Here is a 13081-nt window from a genome sequence, read left to right as displayed (position 1 = left end):
GTTTCGAATTATGAAAATTAAGCTTAATCGGCTATTCTCCGCGAACAGCAGGAGAATCTGTATACGGATTGAAGAAATTATAAATTACACCATACAGATTCTGTTCACGGTTCGCGGAGTGTAGCAAATTAAGCTTAATTTTCATAATATATTCTGGATTTCCGCAAAGTAACGCCTGCTTCTATCTAATATGTAACCATTATGGTTAGGTACCAAATGCTAAGCCGTGTTCATTATTTAATCTGTTATATATATAAAAATATATTTCAAATATTATTTAATTAAATTCTTTAATATAATAATTTATTACTTGTATTGCAGGTAAGTTTCTTAACTGTTTTTTAATGAAATTATTTTTCGTTCTATACTACTTCTTCTTCTTTTTGGTTTATTGGTTCTGCGCGCTGAGCGATTGAACCATAGTCAATTGCTTATTCTGTGGTCAAGTGTTTTTCTTATTTATACATTTTTATTTTTTTAAAACGAGGAAACTTTTTACATTGAAAAAAAAACTAAGTTTTTTATAAAAAGGAAACGGAATTTCGAAAAGAATTAATAGGATCAGGAAAGGATTAAATAGTATAATAATATGGATTTAATAATAATATAATTTAATAATACGGAATATTTAAACTAGCTACTTATTTACAACTTAATATAACTATAAACTTTTTTCCTCATTTATCCTATTGTATGACAATAGGATAAATGAGGAAAAAAGTTTATATATACATGATTCATTAATGGACTCTATACTACTTACTCTATTACATAACTATATGGTAAAAGTTATCAATACAAAGCATAGACTTGAGTTCTTCTACTACAAACGAATCAACAATAGACAAATCAACAGAGAAAATAATTGCCAAAGACAACACTTCAAAATGCGCTAACAAAAAAAAAAAAAAATATTTACACATCGACCAAATATTGGCACAGACAAAAAATCACCAAAAGAACACCACTACACAACAAAACAAACATTTCACGGGTTATGGTAACAAAAAAACTATGCACAATAGGCCATCCCATTGTCGAATTTGACTAACCTTTGTTTAAAATGCTGATTTATAGGCTATTAAACCCTTTCTATTAATGTATGGATATTATGCGTATTATTCTGCTGTAAAAAATGTTGGTAATATTTTATCGATGGCGTATAATAGATGGAAGGATGGCAGCGATGCACAACACATTGGTTTGATATTTTTAAGTATGTTTTGAAAAAGATGCAACATAATTCAATGCTTTTTAGTTATTTTATTTAGATACTACTACTGTAACCCGCGACATCGTCTAAGTTTTTTCGGTTTCTTAAAAAAAAAAACCGTCGACAGTATGCCAAGATATCATACAAAGTTTTACCGAGATGCAAGATCGGGGCATAGGTTACAAAGAGTAAGTATTTTTAATATCTTGAGGATGTTACCCTGGCGCCTGGCTTAACTACAGACTACTTTGTCAACTTCCAAAATTTTCATACCCTAAATAAAAAAAAAGTCAGATTACAGGTTTTCCTCACTTAACACGCATATAACATAGCACGTTACTGCAAACAGACAACGAAATCTTTCAAAAATGATTATTTAATTAAATACGAACACTGGGAACACTTTGTTGTCTAATCTCATGTAAATAATTGTTTATTAAACAGGCTCCAAGGTGTATCAATTAGTATGAAGGTACTTACGTTTTTATAAAATGAAGTAAACTTTAACTTGTACACCCTTTTTTAAAAACGTTTACAAGTCAAAATAATCTGATATAAACCTAAAAATCTAACAATGGGTTATTAGAATAGCAATAGTAAAAAAAATTGTGGGAATTTAGTTTACATAGTTACAACGTAACTTGATATGGTAATTAAAATTAGTTCCTATTTGCCGAGTCATCAAACTAAATTGGTAACCTAAAACAAAAAGTTAGCTTCTTCCTTCGGACTGCACAGAGAGTGGTTCTTTCTATGTATATAATATTAAGTTACAGTGCTTTCTTAAATTAATGTTGCTTTAGACTTGCCACATTCTCTCGAGCGATTGACTCCTACAATACTTGTTTTTGTTTACATAAACGACCACCCCATTGTTTAGCGACACTTGTTCATGCATTCACTTAGGACACTGTTTTATTTCCTCCCTTACTCAGCTGCTAAAGCGATCAAATTCATATATTACCCGTTTGTATAGACGCGAACTGTGAATGCGAATTAAACTTCTAAGACGTGGCCGCTATTGGTGACCAAGCGATCAGCAACCAGGAAAATTATTCATGCAACAATAGGTAATTAAAATGCAACCAGAGTAATTTTTCACTTTGGAAATTCTTTACAAGTACACACAATGGTGTGAAAATTAGACAGCATTTTTAAAGGGTTGGCGACCCCTTTTGTACTACGGAATCTTTTTTATGTTGACTAAAGTTTGAATCGTAGGAACCATTAAATTGTCTTTTTTCGTATATACTGTTCATTTTGATGTCTTACGATTTTTTATTTCAACCGAAGTTAAAAAAGGAGGTTAGCAATTATTCTATCCTACATATTGAGGCAGTAGACAGACCCCGTTTTTTAAACTCTCTTATAATATATAAACTTTTCAATACATTTAAGTATAGTTAGTGTAGATTCAAAAACGGAAATGAAAGGTAAATAATAAAATAAAATATATTTTATTCGATATAATAGAATTAATGTCCTAAAATGTAACGGAAAGATTTTTTATATTATGAGATTGGATGAAAAAAAAATTACTGTTTTCACATTAACTAAACGAACATACGAATAATGAATTTTTGTTCATGTTTTAAATCGCCAACCAGTTGGATCGATCCTTTGGGAACTCAGCAAAAGGGCAAACAATATTTACGACATTTAGGTAATATTTATCCCTGTGATATGGTTAGCAGTAGTTCAATGGGTAGGATTTGAACTTAACGTGACTTTTAGGTTACAGACCACACCCTAAACGTGCTTTAAATACTTCGTCAACCGGCGAGCAAACAAAAAAGTATCTAGATAGGTAAAAGAACCCAAACAACTTTCCCTTACTTAAAATAAGAAAAAAGTCCGCCAACTCCCCGAACTAGGTAAATGGCGTGAGAAAAAAGTAATTTTCATTCATAAAACCATTTTCTTAGCGTGGGTAGACAAGGGTAGGTATATGCACCCGTATAGGGACGTCTCGTTCCCTCGCACTCATTTTTAATGCACTTTCCCCGAAGTTCCTTTTATACCTCTTTTAAGACTTGCCTTGCGGCACGAATGCAAGTGTTCTTAAGTTTTCTTTTTAAACGCTTGGAAAATTTTCACTTTTATCTCGTAGGTAGATAAAAGTTGACGCTCATTTTGTAGCTGTGTCACTTTTGATATTCTAATTAGTGATGATTTTACTTACGGCCTTTCAATTTAATATGGTTTTAGGGTAGGTATGTACCTTAACAAACGTACCGCTAAAGAAAAGGGGGTTTTAAGTTTAAGAATGTGGTTATAGCCATCATCTCACTACCGTGTAATTTTTATGTACGCATCAAAAGTGCCACCTATGGGCCTACTTGAATGGTGATTTTAAGAACGTTTATGTTTCTAGCACCTTGGTACCATTAAAAAATTACCATTGATTTTTATCAGAGATCAAGGTAAGATAAAGCATATTAACAATACATCGTACACGCTAAGAAGATACAAACTCTCGCAATTCTAAATTCAAAACTCAGACAAGATCCCAGACAAAATACCGCGTAGGTATCCCGTCTATAGACGACGACGTGCAATCGATATTCGATATTCAAAATTCGTTCCATTTCTGCCAGGACATTAGTCGCATCAGCACAGCCAATAAAGCCCTATTTAAATAAACCAATCAGTTGTAAATTCGGCATATATCGAACTTTAATCCTTTGAGTGCCACTCTAGGCTGAAGGGATGTTACCGTTTGTTCGCATTGTGTGTCGATAATTTATTGTCACTGGCGGGACTGCCGGTGTCCTACATTTTCACGGTGTAAGGGTTGCAAACTGCGACGCAATTCCGTTTTGCTGTAATAAGTTAGTTTGAAATAGTGTAATGTTCTGTCATATTTATGATCCCCTGATGCTAACTTTCAAGTTAACAAATGTGACATACGCCTGTCACATTTGTATGGATAGCCAAAAGCACCATGATGTCGATACTGGGTCGTCCATACGAAATTAACGATGCTGAAGTCGATTATAAGTTTGTTTACTTGCAAACTAACCACGTCAATCTATAATCTTGTATGGAAGGGATTTAAGCACATAACTTAAATCCCTTCCATACAAAACTATAGATTGACGTTACTTCATTAATACTTTTGTTATCTTAAAAAACTTGAAAAAATCGGTTTCAGTGTAATGAATTATGTTTGGAATAATGTTATGTTTGATGCCATATTTATGATAAATTTTAAAAGAAGCAAAACTAAAAAAAAAATATCTACGAACTTACTTAGACAAACCGGACAGCCCAGAATTAAAAAAATAAAACACTTTTGAAAAGTATAGTCACCGTTTGAAGGCAGATTATACTGAGAGGAAGTCGGCAAGAAACTTAGAAGCTTACTATTTTCCAACACAAACATTTTGCAATATGTTTTCTATCTTGCAAGAAATCAGAGCCGCGCTTACTGCTTCCAAGAAAACTTTTCATTAAGAAATTCATCACTACATTATTAATAAAAGCTTATAATATCTCTCCTTATGCATTTGGACTTAACAAGCCCCTTTCATCAAGATAACAAACGTCATAAAAACTTCTAAACTAAAATTAAAGCAACAATAAAAAATGTTTTCTATCCCTCCGCAAAGTTTCGCTTAAGCGAGGCTATAAATAAAATTATATATTCACAGCAGTTGGATGCGCAACTTATGTGTGTAAGTTCAGAAACCACTCCTAGAAGCTGGAAAAGTTTCGCCAACAATATATTTTGTCTGCGAGACTTGTATTTCCAAATATCCGTGTTTGTGGATAAGAGGTAGCGTCGAGCGGTAGCTGTATAGGCCGATATGTCGAAAACAACAATATGGGTAAATGGATTATAAACTTTTTAATTTAATTTATGAGCAACCATTAAAATTATTTAGCACCTAATATGAGTGTAGTTATTTTCCAAGGAGAGTTGACGTCAGGCAGTCGGTCGGTCGTAAATAAAACGCCAAAAGCATATGAACAGGTCTATCTAAGGCTAGCAGAAAAAATTAAATGTACGAGTATCGTTTGCAAATTCCTAACTGGGATACACAAAAAAAACATAGTCTATTGAAATTTAGGGATGATTTTTGAGTATAGCCTTTAAATAATGAATTAAATTGAGGCTTCCCTAAATGATGCGTTTTAATTTGCACGAAAGATATAAAAAAATTGTATAATGGCTTAGATTTTATTCGGCTTCTTCATTTTTAATTTTATTTCGGATTTTTCATTTCTTCATTAAGTAATTGTTACTAGGTAATTCATAGTTTGAACAATTTTGGCTACTTGTTTAATCAACAAACTGTGTTTATGAAAGCATACTAGAGACACATCTAAACCCGCTTATCGCTCCGCTCAAGACCGTCGCCGTGCAAAGAAGCCATAATAAAGGCAAACCCACAGACATACGTTCGTACTTCGCACTCCACTCCAGAGTATAAACATGTTGCGATATTATGATGTTCTAAAACTTTACCTCGGAGTTTATTTTGTGGAGTTTACTCTTGAGTTTACTGTGCTCCACTTCGGCCTATTTATGAAGTTTTTCGGAACTACTTACCTGCGTCATATATTTCTATTAGAATTTTACAATAAGAACAAAGATATATTTGGGAGATTGCTCAGGTAACGATTTGGTTCCACCTTCACCTTTTTGTTACGTAGTTGATTAGCTCGTCGCCACGAAAAAAGTTACTAATAATAATATAACGAAACACGAAAAAAGTTACCTGAGCTTAAATAACAATCTATTTAGTTCTTTACAGCGAAAAATATAAGACCTGTGTTGACGAGCGAAAAATATAAGATATCCGCTTAAATTTTTGCTTATATTTACTCCAGGTGTTGGTAAAACCTGATTGAGTATATATTAGTTTATTATTTTATATTTATTTATTATATTTTTCTTATTTGTGCAATTTTGTTTATGTATTTGTATTTAGCTATTTGAATGTACGTTTATAATAATTTTACACCATCTGTCCGCTCTCTCTGAGAGAGAGCGGACAGATGGTGGATGGTGATGGAGCATCTTATCCTAATCCAAAGGTTGCCTGGCAGAGATCGCTACTTAGCGATAAGGCCGCCTTTTGTATTCTACTTCTGTCTTTGTATTTCTTTTGTTTTTTTTTAGTTTCCTTACTTCATTGTGGTGTACAAATAAAGAGTTAAATAAATAAAATAAAATAAAACCACTTAAAATATAATTTAAACTGAACTTGACGACTAATTGAAAATCTTCTAAAATTGCAACGTCCCATGCTGAAATCTAATCCTGCAAAGGATTAGAACGTTTTTTAGACTACTAATTTCCTCGTTACGCATAATAAAAGTTTCTTAAAAAAGAGCATCGAAATCTTCAATAATATGCAAGCTGGACCTAGACAACACTATCACTTACAAATCGGTGAAACTTATAAAAAATTATTTATGTGTTGGTAAACTAAATCTTTAGTAGAGCTGTGGTAGTGGTCTGCAAAAATGGAATGTATTCAAAAATGGAACACCAAAGAGCCCTTTTGTAAATTAAAGCTATAAAAGTGCTCTAAGATTAACTGTAGACTTCTGACTCCCCGACGCGCCATCATTATCACTCCAACATTCTATATTCAAATAAAAACGGAAACGCCACATTTTCTTCTTTTTTTGCTTTTTCGGAAGGACACTTGCCGATAACCTCCTAAGGGGTTGCTACGGCGTCACCGGGGGAGTGGGGCGAGCGCGAAAGCTCGCCATGAGAAGAGCCCCAGGGCTCGACGACATCGGGGGGAGTATGGGAGACGTCGACCCGAGGGTGCCTCCTGCGAGGACTCGGACCTCGGCTCGGTTCGACGTTAATCTGACTGTTGGTGGACTTTTGGACTAATCATTGTTTAGTCCGAACGCCCCCGTGACCGTGGTAAGGATCCACGTCCGGATGACGTCAGAAATCGGGGCCCTCGTCTTCGCCGGCGAAGACGCTGTGAATGTTGCGTGTGTGTGTGTTGTTGGGACACGTTGTCGGTAGTTATTTTGTCGTCAGGGTCGTCAAGGACATGCTTCGGACGTCGCCGCTTTGGTTCGACGTCGGGGACGGGGGTATAAGTGGACGCCTCGACCACTAGGGGGTTGGGGTGTCGGACTGCATTTTCAAAGTAGGTCTTTGATAATGTTTTCATGTACTGGGCTATGGTGGGAAGATCGAGGTCTCGGTGGAGATCTACGTTGCGCATGTACCACGGACTGTCCGTGGTCATACGCATAAATTTGTTCTGCAGGACTTGAAAGCTCCTGTAGGAGCTGTGAGGGCGATGGGCGAATACGACGCTGGCGTATGTCATAATGGGACGTATGCACGTTTTATACAAGGTTACCTTGTGACGGAGGGATAATTTGCTTTTGCGGCAAATCATCGGATAGAGACGACCCATCACATACGCAGCCTTGTTGCGGGCCTTGCGAATGTGTGCGGTGAAGCTCATTCTATTATCGAACGTTACTCCCAGGTATTTGGCCTTGTCTTGCCAGGGTATGGGACGCCCGTAGAGGGTGACCTCTGCGGGGTTTACCGTGAAGCGGCCTCTCGGTTTGCCCGTGAAGAGCACCGCTGCGCTCTTCTCGGGGTTAACCTCGATCCTCCAGAGGCGGAACCACTTGCCCAGCAGGTGGAGCGCCTTTTGGAGTCGACTTGCAGTGTTGCTCTTTTTGGGATCGGTCGCAAAGAGAGCGGTATCGTCGGCGAATTGGGCCAGTTTGACCGTCGCCGGTAGGTCGCGGGGAATGTCGCTCGTGAAGAGCGCGTATAGAAGTGGGGAGAGCGCGGAGCCCTGAGGGACTCCCGCTCGTATGGGTCTAGGGGAAGAGAGCGTACCGTCTAGACGATAGCGAAATGTGCGATCGGTGAGATACGCTCGCAGCAAACGAACGAGACTAGCTGGCACGCCCAGATGGTGCAGCTTGTACAACAAGCCGGCGTGCCAGACCCTGTCGAAGGCCTTGGCAATGTCTAAGAACACGGCCCCAGTGGGGCTCATGTGTCTGTATCGATTGAATCCTGCCAGTATGTGCTCCGTGAGGCGGTGCGCTTGGTGGACGCAAGAGTGCTTGGCTCGAAAGCCGAATTGCTCGTCGTTAAGGAGGTTTTTCTCCTCTACGACTGCCTTCAGTCTGTGTAATATTACCCTCTCATACACCTTTGCTAAGGTGTTGAGGAGGCTTATAGGGCGATAACTGGAGGGAAGGTCGCGGGGTTTGCCCGACTTGTGGATACCTATGACTGTTGCTTCCTTCCACTGGTTGGGGAAGTAGCAGTTTGCCAAGAATACATTAAAAATTACCACAAGTAGGTTGATAATTTGTCCTGGGAGTAACTTTAGGGTTTTATTGGTAATGCCGTCGGGGCCTGGGGCTTTCTTAGAGTGGAAACCCTTGATAATAGTATGAACTTCATCGCAGGTCGTCGGGGCGAGAGGTTCACCATCGGGAGGGGTCGAGAGGATTGTTGCGAGTTCGCTTTCGACTCGCAAGACGTGGGGCCTATCAATGGATACGGTGCTCGGAGAGCATTGGGATTCGAGGCAGTCAGCCATGCATTCAGCCTTATCGATATCTTCAAAGGCGGGCGGAAGGTCGGGGCGTGCTAACGGTGGGAGGGCGGGAGCGCGGGTCATTTTGAGAGCCTTCGCCAGTTTGTAGAACGCACTACGCGATGGCGAGAGCTCCCCCAAGAACCTGTCCCATTGTCCGTGTCGGAGTGCGGTAATGATAGACACTACCTTCCTCTGGGCTCTCCAGAGTTCTAACCGATTCTGTCGTGTCGGATATTTGTCATGCTCCCTATGGGCCCTATTCTTGTTTGTGATTAGCTCTCGCGCGTCCTCCGTGAGTACCATGCGGTAAAATCCGCACGGCATCTCGCGGGAGCATTCGCTCGTAGCGTCACAAACGTGGTTGGTCAGGTGCAGTGAGGCTGCCTGGGCTTGCTCTAATGTCTCTACGACGTCAGGAATTTTAGAGAGGTGCACAGAGTCCTTCGCTTCGAGTAGCCCGGAGAGCTTCTTGAAGTCGATGACTTTACGGGTCGGGAGGATCGCGGGGCCTACGGGGCCTAGCTGTAGTTTGACAGGTCTGTGATCCGAATATAGCTCGGATAGCACTTCCACAGAGTTCACCTGAAGGGTGATATTCTTGAGGAGCGCTATGTCGAGTATGTCCGGTCGGTCGGTCGAACTATTCGACATCGGGAAGCGAGTCGGCGAGTCTGGGGCAACTACGATAAAGTTGAGGTCGGGTCGTCTGACAAGTATGTTAAGTTGTCGTCCGTGCGCGTTAGTGGAGCGGGACCAGTCGGTGTGCTTAGCGTTGAAGTCGCCAGCCAAAATGACAGAGTCACCTAAGGAGAGGAGAGCGAGTAAGTCACTCTCTAAAAAGGTTTTGTTCGGTGAGAGATAAACGGATGCTAGTATGATCGACGGATGGCCGGTCATACCCACCTGACATACGGAGGCTTCCATGTTGGTAAGCTGTGGAGGATCGAGAGGAGTGCAGTGAAGAGCCCTCCTGTAATAGATCGCGGTACCACCCAACCGGTTGGTGGTCCGATCATTTCTAATTAAGTTATAATTTCCAACTTTGGGATCGCTTCTACTAGGTTTTAAGAAGGTCTCTTGCACTAGGAAGATATCGATTTGTTGTGCACATATAAATTCACGGATTTGATGCATTTGATCGATAATGCCGTTTGCATTAAAGAAGCTGACTGCCAGGGAGTGTGGTTTTACCCTACCTTTATATGTACTACCCATTAACGGATTGCTTTTTGGATAGTCCCGATGGTTGTTAGGAGGCTAGAGTGCTCACGCATAGCCTGGTTGAGGGAGACCTTTGCCTTTGCAAAGAATACTTTTACCTCGTTCATGTCAACCGCAGACACGAGGTACTGGATGAAGTCCAGGGGGTCCATATCCGGAGATAGGTGCATGGGCGAGGGCGCTGAGGCCGGGTGGGCCGCTGCCGGTGCGGTGGCCTGAGGGGCTACCGGCACCGGTGCGGGGGCGGGGGCGGAGGCGCTAGGCGCTCCGTTAAGGGGCTTGGCCCATGCGCTGGTAGCGGGTACCGGCGCTGGGACGAAGCGTTGGGCGGGCTGTGCTGCGGGTCTCCGAGCCGGCGGCGGACCCCTGCGCCGTGTAAACTGCGGCGCCTTTGGGCATCCGCGATAATTCGCGGGGTGCCCTTGGGTGTAGCAGAGTACACAGCTCGGTGGTTCGTCGACGGTCGGGTCCCGTCGGGAGCAATCGGCGGTGCCGTGGTCGCCCAGGCACTTGACGCACCTAGGGCGGGCGAAACAATCACATTTTCTTCACCGCATCGTGGAAATTTATTCTCTGGCGGAGCGTGTGTGCGAGCGGGACAGCCAGATAGTTTGGCGCATAAAATAAAGATCAATCAGAGCGGGATGACAACGCGTTTATTGGTTCCTCCGCGTAGTTTGTGGCTATCGCGTTGGGCCAAGTTTGATGCAATTTCTTGGCGCGAACCCGGGCACTGTGGAAAATCAACATGGTTGTTTGGCGCTTGCCGCATGAGCTAATCTCTTGCTCTATTTTTATAATGGCGGTATTAAACTCTATTACATAATAAAAGCTAGCAGAAAAATTCACTTTTGCTCGACGTTTTATTTGAATTTAAAAGTTTAACAATGGTATATATCGAGTAGGTAAAAACGAAATTAACTTATATTAATTGACAAACAGAATTGCAAGCAGTTTCGTTTCATGAAATATTGTGGAGGCTCCCTTCGGGTACAGTCCCTTGAAAACTGTAATTCCGTATTAACAAAACTTAATCGAACCATATATCCACAGAATTTCGAACATACAGAAACCGTGCACATGACTAATATTGAAGCATTTGAAACCACTCCACTTTTGTAGTGTTTCCCGTACAGGCGGTTAATCACTTCAGTCCGTTTAGCAGTTGAAGGCATTTATTTTACCTCTAAATGCTCTAAACGTTTATAATAAAATGGGGAAAATTGGAAATGCTCGTGAGGTAGCAACATTCCGCAGGTGTGAAGAGCCTGAGAGTTCTTAATAATGTTCTCAAAGGTGTGTGGAGTCCACCAATCCTTGCTGGGCCAGCGTGGTGGACTACGGCCTTAACCCCTTGTCATTGTGGGAAGAGACCCTAACCCTGTAGTGGGCAGCTAATGTGTTTTTATGATGATAAACTGATGGTCAGTTTATCATCATAAACTTGGTTTGCTTTAATTTTATAATAGGAACACCACTTTAATTTTATAATAGGAACACAACTGCCATTTTATTGCAAATTTTAGTTTGCAACGTTCTGAAATCGAATCCAGTCTCATCACGCGTTTAATATTAGACTCAAATCCAGCAAAATGCGTCTGGGTTTAGCTTTTAGGCTTTTGATATTATAAGCTTTGGCTATTTAGAGAGCCGTTTTAAGCGTAGAAAATAATAAATATTTTTCCACAGATATATTATGAGTTTTTATTTTTTTCTTCCAATTATGTATATCAGAAAAGTAACTCCCACGTCCCAGTACATCCCGCGCTTTACCTATTGAACCTACACTCGTATAATAGGGAATCATTATATCGGTTTCTTTGTAAAAGATAAAAAGACCCACACTATCTCAGAAGGAAAATAAGGAGGCACTAGATCAATACTTTCTCGCTTTATACAACACATGTGTCATACGACAGCATCGGCACAGGGGAGTTGTGGAGTCGTGATATTATAACGTATGTTAAAAATCGCGATTTTGTAAAAATTTTATTTTGGAGCAACTGCTTAGTTTATTGCCGGCTTTTCATCTCAGTAAAAACTACCTTCCATACCCAGTGGCGTGCATAGAGGGTATGCACAGGGTATGCATATGATATAAAAATGAAAAAAAACACCAGTATGAGTTTATAATACTTAAGGTTAGGATTTATATACATTACTTATATACTTACATTGCCTATCCTTAAGTTCTAATAACTCGTACTAGAGATTTTCTTCATTTTATATCATTTGCATACCCTGTGCATACCCTCTATGCACGCCACTGTCCATACCAGTGGTAAAGTCATTATAAATTCTTGCTTTACGTTTTAAAAGTGCTACGAATTAAAACTTCTTCTTACGAAACGAAACGCGTCATTCGCAAAAAATCACTCTCATCTGTTATTATGATAGCGGCAAGAGGTGTAACTAATTGTTTTTTTGAAACAAAGAAGTTATACTTTTCAGAAGATTTTTATACATATTCAGATAAATTTTAACCGAGTAAACCATATTTTTTTTTAATTATTTAGTATTAATTTTGTATATCATCCCACTGCTAGGCAAAGGCCTTCACTATAGACGACATCAAATACTACGAAAAATGTGAAATAAGTAAAAATTTAAATATAATACACATTTGGCGTACAAGACAATGATAATAAAATTAATCCGAATGATGATATCATATTGTGTTATATTACTTTTCTTTTATTCGGAAATATTCTTCTTATTTTCATAACACGTGAAAGAAGTGTCTATGACTGAAAAAGGCTAAGTCAAAGTCCAAATAATGCAATGAAATTTATATAAGAATATCTAATAGTTGTCCAATTTCCATAAACAAGGTTAGGTTCAAAAAATTTATTGTTTTAAATTTTGTTTGCTGCTCCATTCATTCATAGTCTATGATAGATAACGTGTAACTCGCTTATGCCGTAGGGTGGGAGGGTTGTTTTGTCAAATGTTACTCGGAGGGTAGTACATTTTCTGTAAGATACAACTTCTGAGCCCTGCGAAACCTTCTCAGAATAACAGAGTAAAATTGAATCTTAGCCCATTCTCTGCCCTAAAAAATAAATAAATAGGCCGAGTTCGAGGA

The sequence above is a fragment of the Pararge aegeria genome, chromosome 16 (assembly GCF_905163445.1).
Source record: "Pararge aegeria chromosome 16, ilParAegt1.1, whole genome shotgun sequence".
Classification (NCBI taxonomy): domain Eukaryota; kingdom Metazoa; phylum Arthropoda; class Insecta; order Lepidoptera; family Nymphalidae; genus Pararge; species Pararge aegeria.
The sequence above is the reverse complement of the archived record's forward strand: the minus strand, read 5'-3'. Positions refer to the sequence as shown.